The 16,211-nt window shown below is 39.6% G+C and overlaps 1 pseudogene; it reads right to left on the bottom strand.

Moving 5' to 3' along the window:
• Positions 1-14,609: 14,609 nt before the first annotated feature.
• LOC116554789 lies at positions 14,610-15,820 on the bottom strand (annotated as a pseudogene).
• Between the last annotated feature and the right edge of the window lie 391 nt (positions 15,821-16,211).

Raw genomic sequence — 16,211 nt, forward strand, 5'->3', positions numbered from 1 at the left:
AGGCCCTGGGGAGTCATAAATGAATCTGGGGAGAAGGCAGGCACATGGTGAGAAGAAAAGAGCTTATTCACTGGAGAAATACCAGGGCAGATGTCTCAGCAGTTAATGAAACATCTGTGTTTTGAATGGGTGAGTGTGCGTGTGCATGTGTGTGCATGTGCGCATGCATATATGTGCATGTATGTGTGTACATATGTGTAAAGAAAGATGAGGGTAAGAGGAGGGTAAGAGGAAGGAAGTATTTGCCCCCAGAAAAATCTTCCTTTAGTCTTTGTCGGTAACAACAGAAATTGCAGTGAGAAAGTTGGTGAAAAATAACAGTTGTCAGAGACTGCGGATGGGGCGTTGGCTGAAGGATCTTTGAGTTCAGGGTGGACTCAATGGCAAGGACAGCAAATGGTGTAGAGTGAATGCAACACTTGTGCTAGGAACATTTCAGCTCTTCTCATCCAACTATTTTGAAATACATAATGAATGGTTGTTAATTATAGTCACTCTACTGGGCTATCAAACCCCAACCCTATTGGCAAATACCCTACCCGCTGCTGCCTTAGTCAGAATTTTCATGGTTAACTAAGGATAGAGTTTTGGGATGCAGGGCCATCAGCTCTAGCCTTCAAGTGCTTTGTAGGGAAGGAGGGCTCATAGGCAGTGACCTAGACAGGAGACAGATCCTCCTTTGATAAGTTTCCCTCCCACTTTTCCCACTCCCACCCTTCTTGACCTCCAAGCCACCATCAAGAACCAGGTCAGTTATGTCTAGGAACTTACCTTGCTTTGTTCCCCAAATCACACTTTGCCCCACTCCTTCCCCGCTAGACTTTTTCCTCTTTGAGCCCCATCTTACAACAGCCCTCTGTTCCCATATCAACCTTGGCTTTTTCAATGCTTTGTGACTTCAGCTGTGACCTCATAGAGGTGGGACAACTTGCTCTGCCTCCCGGCCACACCCTATGCTCCATTCAATCCAAATAATAATGGTAAAATGGAGGGATTTTAATTTTAATTTCTGGCAATTTTTGCTTCTTCATTGCCTTCTACCCATTGCATTAGAAATCCATTGATTCTGAGAGATGACAGGAATGAGGCCAGAAGAATCCAGTTTTTACTTTGAATTTCAAAATCAGGTCTGAGAAATCTGGCTTTCAATTTCAAGAGCTATGGGACCTGGAAGGTTCTATCTCAGGTCCTGTCTGCCTAAGCATGCTGTACCACAATTTTCACTTCGCCATGACCTCCCCACGCAGGCTCAGTGCCCTCTCTGAGGCTGCTCCTCCAGGGGGCTAGTTTCAAGGGAGAAGCTGGCCCTTGGTTCCTTCTGTTCTTAGATGTAGTTGATTTTTAGATCCTACAAATAAGTGAGAACATGCAATGTTTGTCTTTTTGTGCCTGGCTTATTTCACTTAACGTAATAATCTCCAGTTCCATTCATGTTGTTGCAAATGGCTGGATCTCATTGTTTTTATGGCTGAATAGTACTCCATTGTGTATTTTATACCACGGTTTCTTTCTTTTTTTTTTTCAGTTTACTTTTGACAATTCCATTTTTCCCCTTTTTTATTGTACTTTAGTTTCTGGGGTACATGTGTAGATCATGCAGGATTGTTGCATAGGTACACACATGGCAATGTGGTTTGCTGCCTCCATCCCCTAGTCACCTACATCTGGCATTTCTCCCCATGTTATCCCTACCTGACCTTCCTACCCCCCCATCTCTCCCTTGGCATCCCCCAACAGACCCCAGTGTGTGATGCTCCCCTCCCTGTGTCCTTGTGTTCTCATTGTTCAACACCTGCCTATGAGTGAGAAGATGGGCTGTTTGATTTTCTGTTCTTGTGTCAGTTTGCTGGGAATGATGGTTTCCAGATTCATCCATGTCCCTACAAAGGACATGAACTCATAATTTTTTATGGCTGCATAGTATAAAATGCATAAAAAAATTTTTATGGCTCCATAGTATTCCATGGTGTATATGTGCCATTTCCTTGTCCAGTCTATCGTTGATGGGTACTTGGGTTGGTTCCAGGTCTTTGCTATTGTAAACAGTGCCACTGTGAACATATATGTGCATGTGTCTTTATAACAGAACGATTTATAATCTTTTGGGTATATACCCAGTAATGAGATTGCTGGGTCAAATGGAATTTCTATTTCTAGGTCCTTGAGGAAGCACCACACTGTCTTACACAATGGTTGAACTGGTTTACACTCCCACCAACAGTGTAAACAGTGTAAAAGCGTTCCTATTTCTCCACATCCTCTCCAGCATCTGTTGTCTCCAGATTATTTAATGATCGCCATTCTAACAGGTGTGAGGTGGTATCTCAACGTGGTTTTGATTTGCATTTCTCTAATAATCAGTGATGATGAGCATTTTTTCATATGTTTGTTGGCCTCATATATGTCTTCTTTTGAAAAGTGTCGGTTCATATCCTTCTCCCAATTTTGGATGGATTTGTTTGTTTTTTTCTTGTAAATCTGTTTTAGTTCTTTGTAGATTCTGGATATTAGCCCTTTGTCAGATGGGTAGATTGCAAAAATTTTTTTCCCATTATGTTGGTTGCCGGTTCACTCTAATGATTGTTTCTTTTGCAGAAACAGAAGCTCTAGAGTTTAGTTAGGTCCCATTTGTCTATTTTGGCTTTTGTTGCCAATGTTTTTGGTGTTTTAGTTGTGAAGTCCTTGCCTATGCCTCTGTCCTGAATGGTTTTGCCTAGGTTGTCTTCTAGGGTTTTTATGGTGTTAGGTCTTATGTTTAAGTCTTTAGTCCATCTGGAGTTAATTTTAGTGTAAGGTGTCAGGAAGGGGTCCAGTTTCTGCTTATTGCACACTGCTAGCCAGTTTTCCCAACACCATTTATTAAACAGGAAATCCTTTCCCCATTGCTTGTTTTTGGCAGGTTTGTCAAAGATCAGATGGTTGTAGATGTGTGGTGTTTCCTCTGAGGCCTCTGTTCTGTTCCATTGGTCTATATCTCTGTTTTGGTACCAGTACCATGCTATTTTGATTACTGTGGGCTTGTAGTATAGTTTGAAGTCAGGTAGCATGATGCTTCCAGCTTTGTTCTTTTTGCTTAGGATTGTCTTGGCTATGTGGGCTCTCTTTTGGTTCCATTTGAAGTTTAAGGTGTTTTTTTCCAGCTCTGTGAAGAAGGTAGCTTGATGGGGATAGCGCTGAATCTATAAATTGCTTTGGGCAGTATGGCCATTTTTCATGATATTGATTCTTCCTAATCATGAGCATGGAATGTTTCTCCATCTGTTTGTGTCCTCTCTTATTTCCTTGAGAAGTGGTTTGTAGTTCTCCTTGAAGAGGTCCTTTACACCCTTTGTTAGTTGTATTCCTAGATATTTTATTCTCTTTGTAGCAATTGTGAATGGGAATTCGTTCATGATTTGGCTCTCTGTTACTCTGTTATTGGTGTATAGAAATGCAAGTGATTTCTGCACATTGAGTTTCTATCCTGACACTTTGCTGAAGTTGCTTATCAGTTTAAGGAGACTTTAGGCTGAGATGATAGGGTCTTCTAAATATACAATCATGTCATCTGCAAATAGGGACAATTTGACTTCCTCCTTTCCTAATTGAATACCCTTTATTTTTTTTCTTGCCTAATTGCTCTGGCTAGAACTTCCAAAACTATATTGAATAGGAGTGGTAAGAGAGGGCATCTTGTCTAGCACCAGATTTCAAAGGGAATGCTTCCAGTTTTTGTGCATTCAGTATGATATTGGCTGTAGGTTTGTTGTAAATAAGTTTTATTATTTCAAGATATGTTCCTTTGATATCTAGCTTATTGAGGGTTCTTAGCATAAAGGGTTGTTGAATTTTGTTGGAGGCCTTCTCTGGTTCTATTGAGATAATCACGTGGTTTTTGTCTTTGGTTCTGTTTATGTGGTGGATTACATTTATAGACTTGTGTATGTTGAACCAGCCTTGCATCCCTGTGATGAAGCCTACTTGACCGTGACGGATAAGCTTTTTGATGTGCTGTTGCAATTGGTTTGCCAGTATTTTTGCATCTATGTTCATCATGGATATTGGCCTGAAGTTTTCTTTTTTTGTTGAGTCTCTGCCATGTTTTGGTATCCGGATGATGTTGGTCTCATAAAATGATTTGGGAAGGATTCCCTCTTTTTGGATTGTTTGGGAAAGTTTCAGAAGGAATGGTACCAGCTCCTCTTTGTATGTCTGGTAGAATTCAGCTGTGAACCCTTCTGGACCTGGGCTTTTTTCATAGGTAGGCTTTTAATTGCTGCCTCAACTTCAGCCCTTGTTATTGATCTGTTCAAGGTTTCAACTTCTTCCTGGTTTAGGCTTGGGAGAGTGCAAGTGTCCAGGGATTTATCCATTTCTTCCAGGTTTACTGGTTTATGTGCAGAGAGTTGTTTGTAGTAATTTCTGATGGTAGTTTGTATTTCTGTGGAATCAGTGGTGATATCCCCTTTTTTGTTTTTTATTGCATCTATTTGATTATTCTCTCTTTTCTTTTTATTAATCTAGCTAGCAGTCTGTCTATTTTGTTGATCTTTTCAAAAAACCAGCTCCTGGATTTATTGATTTTTTGAAGGGTTTTTTGTGTCTCTATCTCCTTCAGTTCTGTTCTGATCTTAGTTATTTCTTATCTTCTGCTAGTTTTTAAGTTGTTTTGATCTTGCTTCTCTAGCTCTTTCAGTTTTGATGGTAGGGTGTTGATTTTAGATCTTTCCTCCCTTCTCTGGTGGGCATTTATTGCTATAAATTTCCCTCTAGACACTGCTTTAAATGTGTCCCAGAGATTCTGGTATGTTGTGTCATCATTCTCATTGGTTTCAAAGAACATCTTTCTTTCTGCCTTCATTTCATTGTTTATCCAGTCAACATTCAGGAGCCAGTTGTTCAGTTTCCATGAAGTTGTGTGATTCTGAATTAGTTTCTTAATTCCGAGTTCTAATTTGATTGCCCTGTGGTCTGAGAGACTGTTTGTTATGATTTCCATTCTTTTGCATTTGCTTAGGAGTGATTACTTCCAATTATATGGTCAGTTTTAGAGTAGGTGGAATGTGGTGTTAAGAAGAATGTATATTCTGTGGATTTGGGGTGGAGAGTTCTGTAGGTGTCTATTAGGTCCGCTTGGTCCAGATCTGAGTTCAAGTCCTGGATATCCTTGTTAATTTTCTGTCTCGTTGGTCTGTCTAACATTGACAGTGGAGTGTTAAAGTCTTCCACTATTATCATTAGTCCCACTGGTCCATTTTTGTTTTTGTTGCAATTGCTTTTGGGGGCTTAGCCAAAAATTATTTGTCAAGGTTGATGTCAAGAAGGGTATTTCCTAGGTTTTATTCTAGAATTTTTGGTTTCTGTGTACCAACCTGCTGCCTCAGCCGTGCCAACAACTTGTGGTGCTTTTTGGCTCGGGGAATCTCCTGGTCTGTGGGCAGTGAAAACTTGTTTGGAAATGCAGTGAGCACTCACCCTCTGTGTTGTTCTTGCTGGGAACTGCACTCCAGAGCTGTTCCTATACGACCATCTTGGATGCTCCTGTACCAGTTTCTTTATCCATCCATCTGTTCATGGACACTTAGGTTGCTTCCAAATCTTAGTAAACAGTGCTGAAACCAATGTAGGTGTACAGATTTCCCTTCTATACTGATTTCCTTTCTTTGGGGTCTAGTTTCAAGGGAGAAGCTGCCCCTTTGTTCCTTCTGTTCTTTCTCTAGATCCCTGAGAGAGAAATGGTTTTGCTGTGAATTTCCAAAGTATTTGACTTTGGTGAATGATCATGGTTTTTAAACCTTAGAGGGGATGAAAATGGTTTTTCTGAAGAAAGTAGAGGGGTGTAATATGGAGTCAGGGAGTGAATATTAGGGAAGAGGCATTAGGTGTAAGTGTGCAGCTCTGAGACCTGCGTCTTTTTGGTGATGGTGCATAAAAAATACCCCAATATGTCTAGAAATCTAAGAACAGAAGGAACCAAGGGCCAGCTTCTCCCTTGAAACTAGACCCCTGGAGGAGCAGCCTCAGAGAGGGCACTGAGACTACATGGGAGGTTGTGGTGAAGTGGGAATTGTGGTATAGCGTGCTTAGGCAGACAGGACCTGAGATAGTACCTTCCAGGTCCCATAGCCTGCATGGGAAAATGCCTCATACAGAAATGCAGAGTGGAGAAGGAGGCAGCTGAAATCTAAAGAGGACTCATAAATCATTCAACCTTGTGAAAAAATGCCAGTGTATGTACAACAGATAGAGGTGTCAACATTGGCTTGGCCCCCTATCCATCTTCAGCAGGATTTAAGGGAAAGGCACACTGTCCCATCCCTTGTTTTGATTTTAGAGTTCCAGGTGCTACTAGTGAGACCACCATGGACCTTCCCTGAACATCACCTTCTTACTGTCATGAACTGCTTCAAATTAGACTCTGATTAGAGGTTACTCTCTCCTTCTCTCTAAGAGACCACCAGAGCCATTGCCATCATAACCTACCTTTTTATTTACCTCAGTTTCTGTAAGGAGTCTAAGCTCTTCCTTTTATCATCTCTCATTGCAGGGACTTTTACCCTTTTATGGCCAGATGCATCTCATAATCCAACTCAATTCCTGTCTCTCTCAGACCACCCCAAGTTTTTTTGCTATCCAAAAGTAATTCTTAAACATAATTTCTATTTTTATTTTAGATTCAGAAGGTACACATGTAGGTTTGTTACAAGGGTATATTGCATGGTGCTGAGGTTTGGGCTTCTGTTGATCCTGTCACCCAGATAGTAACATAGTATCCAATAGGAAGGTTTTCATCCTTTGTCCCCTCCCTCTCTTCTTTTGGAGTCTATTGTTCCCATCTTTATGTCTGTGTGAACATAGCTCCCACTTACAGGTGAGAGCATGTGGTATTTGGTTTTCTGTTTCTGTGTTAGTTTGCTTGGGATAATGGCTTCCATGTACATCCATGTTGCTGCAAAGAACATAATTTCATTCTTTTTTTATGGCTAAATAGTATTTCGTGGTATATTTCATGAAGAGAAATGCACCACACTTTCTCTAACTATTCACTATTGCTGGGCATCTAGGTTGATTTCATGTCTTTGCTATTGTGAATAGCTCTGTGATGAACATACACATACATGTGTCTTTTTGTTAGAATAATTTATTTTCCTTTGGGTATATACAAAGTAATGAGATTGCTGGGTCAAATGAAAGTTCTATTTTTAGTTCTTTGAGAAATATTCAAACTGGTTTCTACAGGGGCTGACCTAATTTGCATCCCCACCAGCAGTGTATAAACCAGCATATGATATCTTCTGACTTAATAATGGTCATTCTGACTGGTGTGAGATGAGATGTCTCATTATGGTTTTGATTTGAATCTCTCTGATGATTAGTGATGTTGCACATTTTTTCATATGTTTGTTGGCTTAATTAAAGAGTTTTTGCACAGCAAAAATCCTCAACAGAATAAACAGGTAACCTATAGAATGGGAGAAAATATTTGCAAACTATGCATCTGACAAAGGACCAATATCCAGAATCTATAAGGAACTTAAATAAATAAACAAGAAAAAAAACCAAACAACTCAATTAAAAATTGGGCAAAGAACATGAACAGACATTTCTCAAAAGTAAATTCTTAATTCCACCCACACCCAAAATCTATTACCTTCCATCACATTAAATTGTGCTACCACTTATCCAGTTGCTCCAAAACCTTAGAATAATGATTACTTCCTCTATTTTTTTTATCTTACATCAGATAGATGTATTGGCTGTACCTTTACAGAGTATCGTAAATCTGATCACTTCTCATCATCTCTAAGGCAAGCCATACTATATATCTTATGGACTATTGCCAAAGCCTCCTAACTGGCACATTCTCATCTTCCGCAGTATCCAGAACACTCATTTTAAAATACAGAAAACCCTAAAGACTCTGCCAAAAGGTTATTAGAACTGACAAAACAGTTTTAGTAAGGCTTCAGGATACGAAATCAATATACAAAACCAGTAGCATTTCTATACATCAATAGTATACAAGCTGAGAGTTGAATCAAGAATGCAATCCCATTTGCAATTGCCACAAAGAAAATGAAATGCCTAGGAATATAGCTAACCAAGGAGAGGTGAAAGATTTCTACAAGGAGAACTACAAATCACTGCTCAAAGAAACGAGAGATGGCACAAATAAGTGAAAAAAGACCCATGTTTATGAATTGCAAGATCAATATTGTTAAAATGGTCATATTCCCAAAAGCAACTTACAGATTCATCACTATTCCTATCAAATTACCAATGTAATTCTTCACAGAATTAGCAAAAACTATTCTGAATTCATATGGAACAACAACAAAAATAGCCTGAATAGCAAAACCAACCCCCAGCAAAAAGAACAAAGCCAGAGGCATCACACTACCTGATTTACTATAAAGCTATAGTAACCAAAACAGCTTGGTATCAGTACAAAAACAGACACATAGACAAATGGAACAGAATAGAAAATTCTGAAATAAAGCCTTACACTTAAAACCATCTGATCTTTGACAAGACCAACAAAAACAAGCAATGGTAAAAGAACTTTCTATTCAATAAATGGTACTGGGATAACTGGCTAGCCATATGCAGAAGAATTAAACCAGACCCTTACCTTTCCCTATATAAAAAAATGAACTAAAGATGAATTAAAGTTTTAAATTCAAGACTTCAACCTATAAAAATCCTAGAAGATACACCCTAAAGAAAGGAAACCAGTATATAGAAGAGATATCTGCACTCCTACGTTGGTTCCAGCACTGTTTACTAAGATTTGGAAGCAACGTAAGTGTCCATCAACAGATGGATAGATAGAGAAAATGTGGTACATATACACAATGGAGTACTACTCAGCCATAAAAATAATGAGATCCAGTCATTTGCAACAACATGAATGGCAGTGGAGATTATTATGTTAAGTGAAATAAGCCAGGCACAGAAAGACAAACACTGCATGTTCTCACTTATTTGTGGGACCTAAAAATCAAAACAATAGAACTCATGGAGGAGAGGCTGGGAGGAGGGGCTGTTGAGGAGGTGAGGATAGTTAATGGATATAAAAAATAGAAAGACTTGGAAGCACAATAGGGCACTATTTGATAGCACAATAGGGTGACTATAATAAAAAACAACTTAATTGTACATTTTAAAATAATTTAAAGAGTGTAATTGCATTGTTTGTAAATTAAAGGATAAATCTTCTGGGGATGGATACCCCATTATCCATGATGAGCTTATTTCACATTGCATACCTGTATCAAAACATCTCATGTATGTCATAAGTATATATATCTAATATACACCCACAAAAATTTTAAAAAATTAAAAAAGAATAAATAAATATAAAAATTGAAAAAAATTCTAGAATAAAACCTAGGAAATGCCCTTCTTGACATCAACCGTGACAAAGAATTTTTGACTAGGTCCCCAAAAGTAATTGCAACAAAAACAAAAATGGACCAGTGGGACTAATTAAACTGAAGAGATTCTGCACAGCAAAAGAAACTGTCAGTAAACAGATTACCTACAGAATGGGAGAAAATATTTGCAAACTATGCACCTGACAAAGGTCTAACACCAGGACTCTATAAGAAACTTAAACCGGCAAGCAAACAAAACAAAGCAAAACAAAACCCATGAAAAATGGACAAAGGACCTGAACAGACACTTCTTGAAAGACCACACACAAGCAAACATATTTAAAGAATGTTCATCATCAGAGAAATGCATATTAAAATCACAGTGAGATACCATCTCACACCAGTTGAAATGGCTATTACCAAAAAGTAAAATAAAGGGAGTGGTGGTTCATGCTTGTAATCCCCAGCACTTTGGGAGGCTGAGGCAGGCAGATCACCTGAGGTCAGGAGTTCAACACCAGCCTGGCCAACATGGTGAAATCCTATCCCTACTAAAAATACAAAAATTAGCTGGACATGGTGGTTGGTGCCTGTAATCCCAGCTACTTGGGAGGCTGAGGAAAGATAATTGCTTGAACCCAAGAGGTGGAGGTTGCAGTGAGCCGAGATTGTGCCACTGCACTCCAGCCTGGGTGACAGAGCAAGACTCCATCTAAATAATAATAATAAAAACAGATGCTGGTAAGGCTGTGGAGAAAAGAGAGCACTTCTTCTTTTTTTCAAACTCCAGTAATAACATGATTGCTAGAAAACAGAACACTTCTACATTGTTGATGGGAATGTAAATTAGTTCAGCCATTATGGAAAGCAGTTTGGAGATTTCTCAAATAACTTAAAAAGAGCTATTATTTGATCCAGCAGTTCCATTATTGGGTATCTACCCAAAGAAAAATAAATCATTCTACCAAAAACAAACATGCATGCCTATGTTGGCTGCTACAGTATTCACAATAGTAAAGACATGGAATCAACCTAGATGCTCATCAATGATGGACTGGATAAAGAAAATGTGGTACATATACACCATGGAATAGTAGGTAGCCATAAATATGAATAAAGTCATGTCCTTTGCAGCAACATGGATGGAGATGGAGGCCATAATCCTAAGGAAATTAATGCAGGAACAGAAAACCAAATACTGCATGTTCTTACCGGTGTGAGTGAAACATTGAGCACTCATGGACATAAACATGGGAACAATAGACGCTAGGTGGTGACTACTAGAGTGGGAAGGGACAGAGCAGGGCTTGGGTTGAAAAGCTGTCTGTTGGGTACTAAGCTCACTACCTGGATGCAATATATCCATGTAACAATAACTGGAGGAGACTGGTCCCTGTCCTTGCGAAGCTGCTTTGCAGTTAACAGTAACGTTTGGGTGAGCCACGCAGTAAATGACTGTATGAATCAGGGATGGAGGTCGACAGGCAAGGAAACAAAAAGAAATAGCTTTCCCAAGGTCACCAAGGTCACAGCAGGCAAGGAGCAGAGTTAGGATTCAAATTCAACTCTGTTTGGCTCCTGAGTTCATGATCTTAATCTCAGGTGCTACCTGTTCACATCTCTCTTCCTTTACTAAACTGGTTCCTCTGCCTGGAAGACTTCTGCCACTCTTCTTTCTAAGACTTGCTTGTGGATGGGCACGGTGGCTTCCGCCTGTAATCCCAGAACTTTTGGAGGCCGAGGCGGGCAGATCACCTGAGGCTGGGAGTTCGAGACCAGCCTGACCAACATGGAGAAACCTCGTCTCTACTAAAAATACAAAAAATTAGCCATGCAAAGTGACACATGCGTATAATTCCAGCGACTCAGGAGACTGAGGTAGGACAATCGCTTAAACCTGGGAGGCAGTGGTTGCGGTGAGCCGAGATTGCACAATTGCACTCCAGCCTGGGCAACGAGAGTGGGGGAAAAAAAAAAAAAAAGACTTGCTTATCTAGATAAGCCAGGGTCAAATGGTACATTTCCTGTAACTGTTTCCCTGACCACTTGATACAGCTTGAATTTTTCCTCCTCTGAACTCCCATAGCAATCTTGCCACACTGGTAGACTATAACTTACTATATTGCATTAGAGCTGTCAACTCTAATGTCACACTGTAATGAGGAATAAAGTTATTCCTTATTACTCAGTCGAATAAGGAATAACTTTATTCCTCATTACAGTGTGAGTGTCTTAAAGGCAGAGACTCTCTCCTACCCTTCTCTATATACCCAGAGCCCAGTACAGTGAGTGGAAAACAGTTGTTATTGGCTGAGCCGCTTAAAAAATGTGTTTTCCCTACTTGGTTGAGATACAGAGAAAGCTTTACAGACTTATAAATGATCATTTATTGAGTACAAACTACTGACGTAGTAACAGCTAAGAGTTTTATATGCTCTTATTCTTTTTGTGGGAAGAAATGAGATAATCAGTGTAAAACACTTAAAATAGCGTATGGCACATGGTAAGGACTCAATTACGTTATTATTTTTATTGTTATCACTATTTAACCATGGTGAAAATTCACTGAAGTAGTTACTATGATTGTCACTATTCTATAAATAAGGCAACTAATAGGTGGAGAAGTAACTTATTCCCTGTCAGACAATGAATGGCAGATTTTGATCATTTATGTGTATGCATCAAATCTTACCTCATGGATACATTTTTCATAATTCTACACAGCACACGAGAAATCTGTGCCTGTTCTGTAGGCTTGATTCCAGTGCCTGTTAGTTCTTCTGTACAATCATGCTGGAGCTGCTCACTGATCTGTAGGTGTTGCTCAACTCCAGGTTTTCTTGTTACTTAAATCTTTTCTTCAGCCTCTCTGCTCCCAAACCTGGGAGACCTGAAAGAAAAACCTGGCTGACTACGGTCATGTCTCTGTCCAAGGCTGCTGTTCTGCTAACAACTCTCTCTGCATCCCAAGCCACAGCTTTGGTGAGCTGCTTAAAATTGACTATCAAAACTCTGATTCAACCATTAAGACACATGCATGCGTATGTTCGTCGTAGCACTTTTCACAATAACAAACACAGGGAATCAACCCAGATGCCTATTAACAGTGGCCTGGAAAAAGAAAACTTGGTGCATATACACCATAGAATGCTATGCTGCCATGAAAAGGAACGAAATCACGGCTTTTGCAGCAACATGGATGCAGCCGGTGTCCATTATCCTAAGCAGTTTAATACAGGAACAGAAAACTAAATCCTGCGTGTTCTCATTTATAAGTGAGAGGTAAACATTGAGGACACATGGACACAAAGAGGAGAACAATAGATACTGGGACCTACTTGAAGTTGGAGGATGGGATTGAAAAACTGTCTGGTACTATGCTCACTACCTGGATGACAAAATCATTTGTACACCAAACTCCAGCGACATGCAATTTGCCCATGTAACAAACCTGTACATGTCCCCTCTGAACCTAGAATCAAAGTTGGAAGGAAAAACACACGCAAAAAGAAACCCCTTTGATTTGAAGAAACATGGAATAGTCAAAACTTGTCATTCTAAAGTTGAGCCACAAGGAGGCAGTAGTGTCCTAGCCATAAGGTCTGAAGATGCTGGCATATTTACTCCAATGCCTTCTCTAGACTTACAACCTTGAGCTTTGCATATTTCATTTACCAAGTTACTATAGTTACCCAATGGTATTTTAAAAAATATGATATTTGGGATTCATATTACAAAGAAATAATTTCAATCTTAAAAAGAAAGTTGAAGTATAATTTTACATGTTTCTTTTAACACCTATTGTAAATAACTTTCTTCTTAGGCTGCATTAAAGAAAGATGGAAAGAGATAGAGAAGAAGGCTCAGGAAGAGAGAAAGCAGACCCAGGCTTTATTCTTAGCATTCAGACCTGCTCAGCCAAACTCCACATCTCCTAGGCCTTCCTAGTCTGCCTGCAGTTTGTGATAGTCTTCATCTTGTTTCTATGTCAGTAAAAATGACTATGCAACCTGTCCAGTCGGATTAATCAAATTAAAGAACTGTCTTGATTTTGTTTCCTGTAATTTAGAGACTCTGATTTATTTCTCAACAATAAAAGGAGTTCCCTGACTTCATGGTGTCCTGATGGTCCAAAGTTACAGAAGGCTTCAGGTACAATGAGTCTAAATCAAAAGAAGGAATTTCTTTTTTCAGTTCTGTTGAGAAGTAAAAGATCACCTTCTTTGTTTCCCCAAGGTCAGGATAAATGAGCTGTGAATGATTACATGTATATGGATATGGATAGATAGGTAGATAGATGGATATAGATATGTGATATTATGCTTATGTGTTTCATATATATAATGTGTGTGTGTTTGAAACAGGCGATGTGCAAAGTATTTTATTGTATTTTATTTTTTTGAGATGGGGTCTTGCTCTGTCACGCAGGCTGGAGTGCAGTGGCGGGATCTCAGCTCCCTGCAACCTCTGCCTCCTGGGTTCAAGTGATTCTCCTGCCTCGGCCTCCTGGAGTAGCTGAGATTACAGGCACGTGCCACCACACCTGGCTAATTTTTGGATTTTTAGTAGAGACAGGGTTTCACCTTGTTGGTCAGGCTGGTCTTGAACTCTTGACCTTGTGATCCACCCACCTTGGTCTCCTGAAGTGCTGGGATTACAGACATGAGCCACTGCCCCCAGCTGTTTTTATTCTTTAAAAATACTTTAGATTTAAATAAACTTGAGGATAAATCCTGGGTCTTCATTATCTTTAAATTTCTAGCTGTGCAGCACTGGGCAAATTAGTTTCTTTGAACATCAGAATATGAATATATATATGCATTTCTTTATTTTCAACTTTTTTTTTTTTAAGAGAAAACAGGATGGTTTAATTTGTGGAGTCAAGAGTCGTTTGTTCTTAATTACTGCACTCAACATGCAAATTATATTCACCTCTTGGTACAGAAATGGCATCCTGTCACTTCCCTGGGACCTTTAACCCAGACAAAATTATTCTTGGGCACCCTTATCTGTGTGTCTACCAACAATTGCTGTTTCTCCCTTCTTACAGCAATATGTAAATTCTCTTTTGTTCTGAGCAACTGGGGAAGAATGCCTTTCATCCAAGGAAGTAGCCATTTCCAATATAGCACCACTGATTTGTCAATGAATTTGATAGATTTGATATAGTGACATGCAGATCAAGATTTGTATTATTTATAACCTGTCTCTGATGATCCCAAAGGCACTTTAGAATCTGGCAGTGCCTCAGGGTCACTGATTTTCACTGGACAGAATTAAGGGATATAGAAGGTTTGCTGAGTCTGTCCTGGCCCTGGGTATTCACTTTGAAGAGAGTTTGTTTGAGTAAGGTTTTGACATATTTGCTCTCTATGTCTATGTAGGCTCAAAATGAACAATACAGGGAGATTCATTTTGTTCGTCCATAGTTTCTAAACCTTTGATAGTGGAAATGGTTTACTTGTGTAATGAAAGTTAACAATACTAATAAAACTAATGGTAAAACACAGGGTGTTTGGATCCCAAGAAAACAGGAGTTTCCTGTGGTTAGATGTCAGGCTGACTGCACATAATACCTGGTTATAATGAACAATGCTTCCTCCAAAGACTGGATTTCTGCTAAGATTTTTATATATTACCAGTGGCTTGAACTTACTCATGTAACCAATCACCACTTTGTATCCCAATAACCTATGGAAAAATAAAAAGTAAAAAGGCATGTGTATTAAAATGTTAATCATAAAATGTAGACGTGATTATATGGGTGTTCATTGTAAAATTCTTTTAACTTTGCTGTATGTTGGTAACTTTTCATTTTCAAATGAAATGAATGCTGAATAAATGAATAAATATTGAAAAATTGTAAGAATATTATAAGAAATAGAGGTCTGTAATACCTCTTTGAACATGCCTTTGAAGTGAAGGTCTTTGGCCATGAGCTCTTCTTTGACATCATCTAGTGCCCACTGGTGATCCATCAGCTCCAAAGCTTCCCACTCTGTCTTGAAAGCTTTGTTGGTGTCTGTGGGCATGGCCATGGCTGCTCCTGCATCATTCGTGATTGGTCAGTGGCATTATCTTGGCCTAGAATCAGAGAGTAAATGCTCGGAAGCCCAAATCCATTGAGGAAGTACCTGGGTGCAGAACTCACTGAGGATGCATGTAATGCGAGGAATTCGATTCCTTGCTGTAACACAGGCTGAAAACAGAGGGTCAGGGGAAATGGGACCTTGGTTGTGACAAAGCCTGAGAATGTCATGTTGATCCATCCACCAATAAGAATCATAGGAAGAACATTTGTTGTTACATTCCCTTTCATCATGCCTGTCAGCATAGTAGGATCAGTCACAAGAGAAGGTGGCACTACCTTCCTTTTAGTTTTTTTTTTTTGAAAAATCCATCCTCTGGGTTGTTGAAGTAATATTTTTGTGTCAAGAAAGACTGTTTGGAAATGTGTTTTCCATTTTCCCTGAGGACTCTGCTTTGAATTAGGACTTGACTCTCAGACACTCGTTCCTAGGTGAGCTTCTTATCACCCTGCAGCAGGATGACACATAGTGGTGGATCATGCCTATGAAGAAAGCAATAATTACGATGGGTAGGACCACCTAGAGGCGGATGTTGGAGTTGAGCAACAGTTACGGCCCTTCTATCTTTACTGAAAGCTGGCTCCCAGCCGGGGATGGGCAAAATTCTCTTCGGGAAGCTGTTGCTTCTCTTCGACTTCGCCTTTGGGCCTTCTCATGCCCCTTTGCCCAGCTAGCCCAGAACTCTGCAGTAGCGGCGAACCCAGCATACTTCCTTCAGCTGGGCTGCCTGGCCTTCTATTTCCAACTTTTATTTTAAGTTCAGGGG

Source organism: Sapajus apella, unplaced genomic scaffold (assembly GCF_009761245.1).
Source record: "Sapajus apella isolate SASKATOON/1434 unplaced genomic scaffold, GSC_monkey_1.0 scaffold2, whole genome shotgun sequence".
NCBI lineage: Eukaryota > Metazoa > Chordata > Mammalia > Primates > Cebidae > Sapajus > Sapajus apella.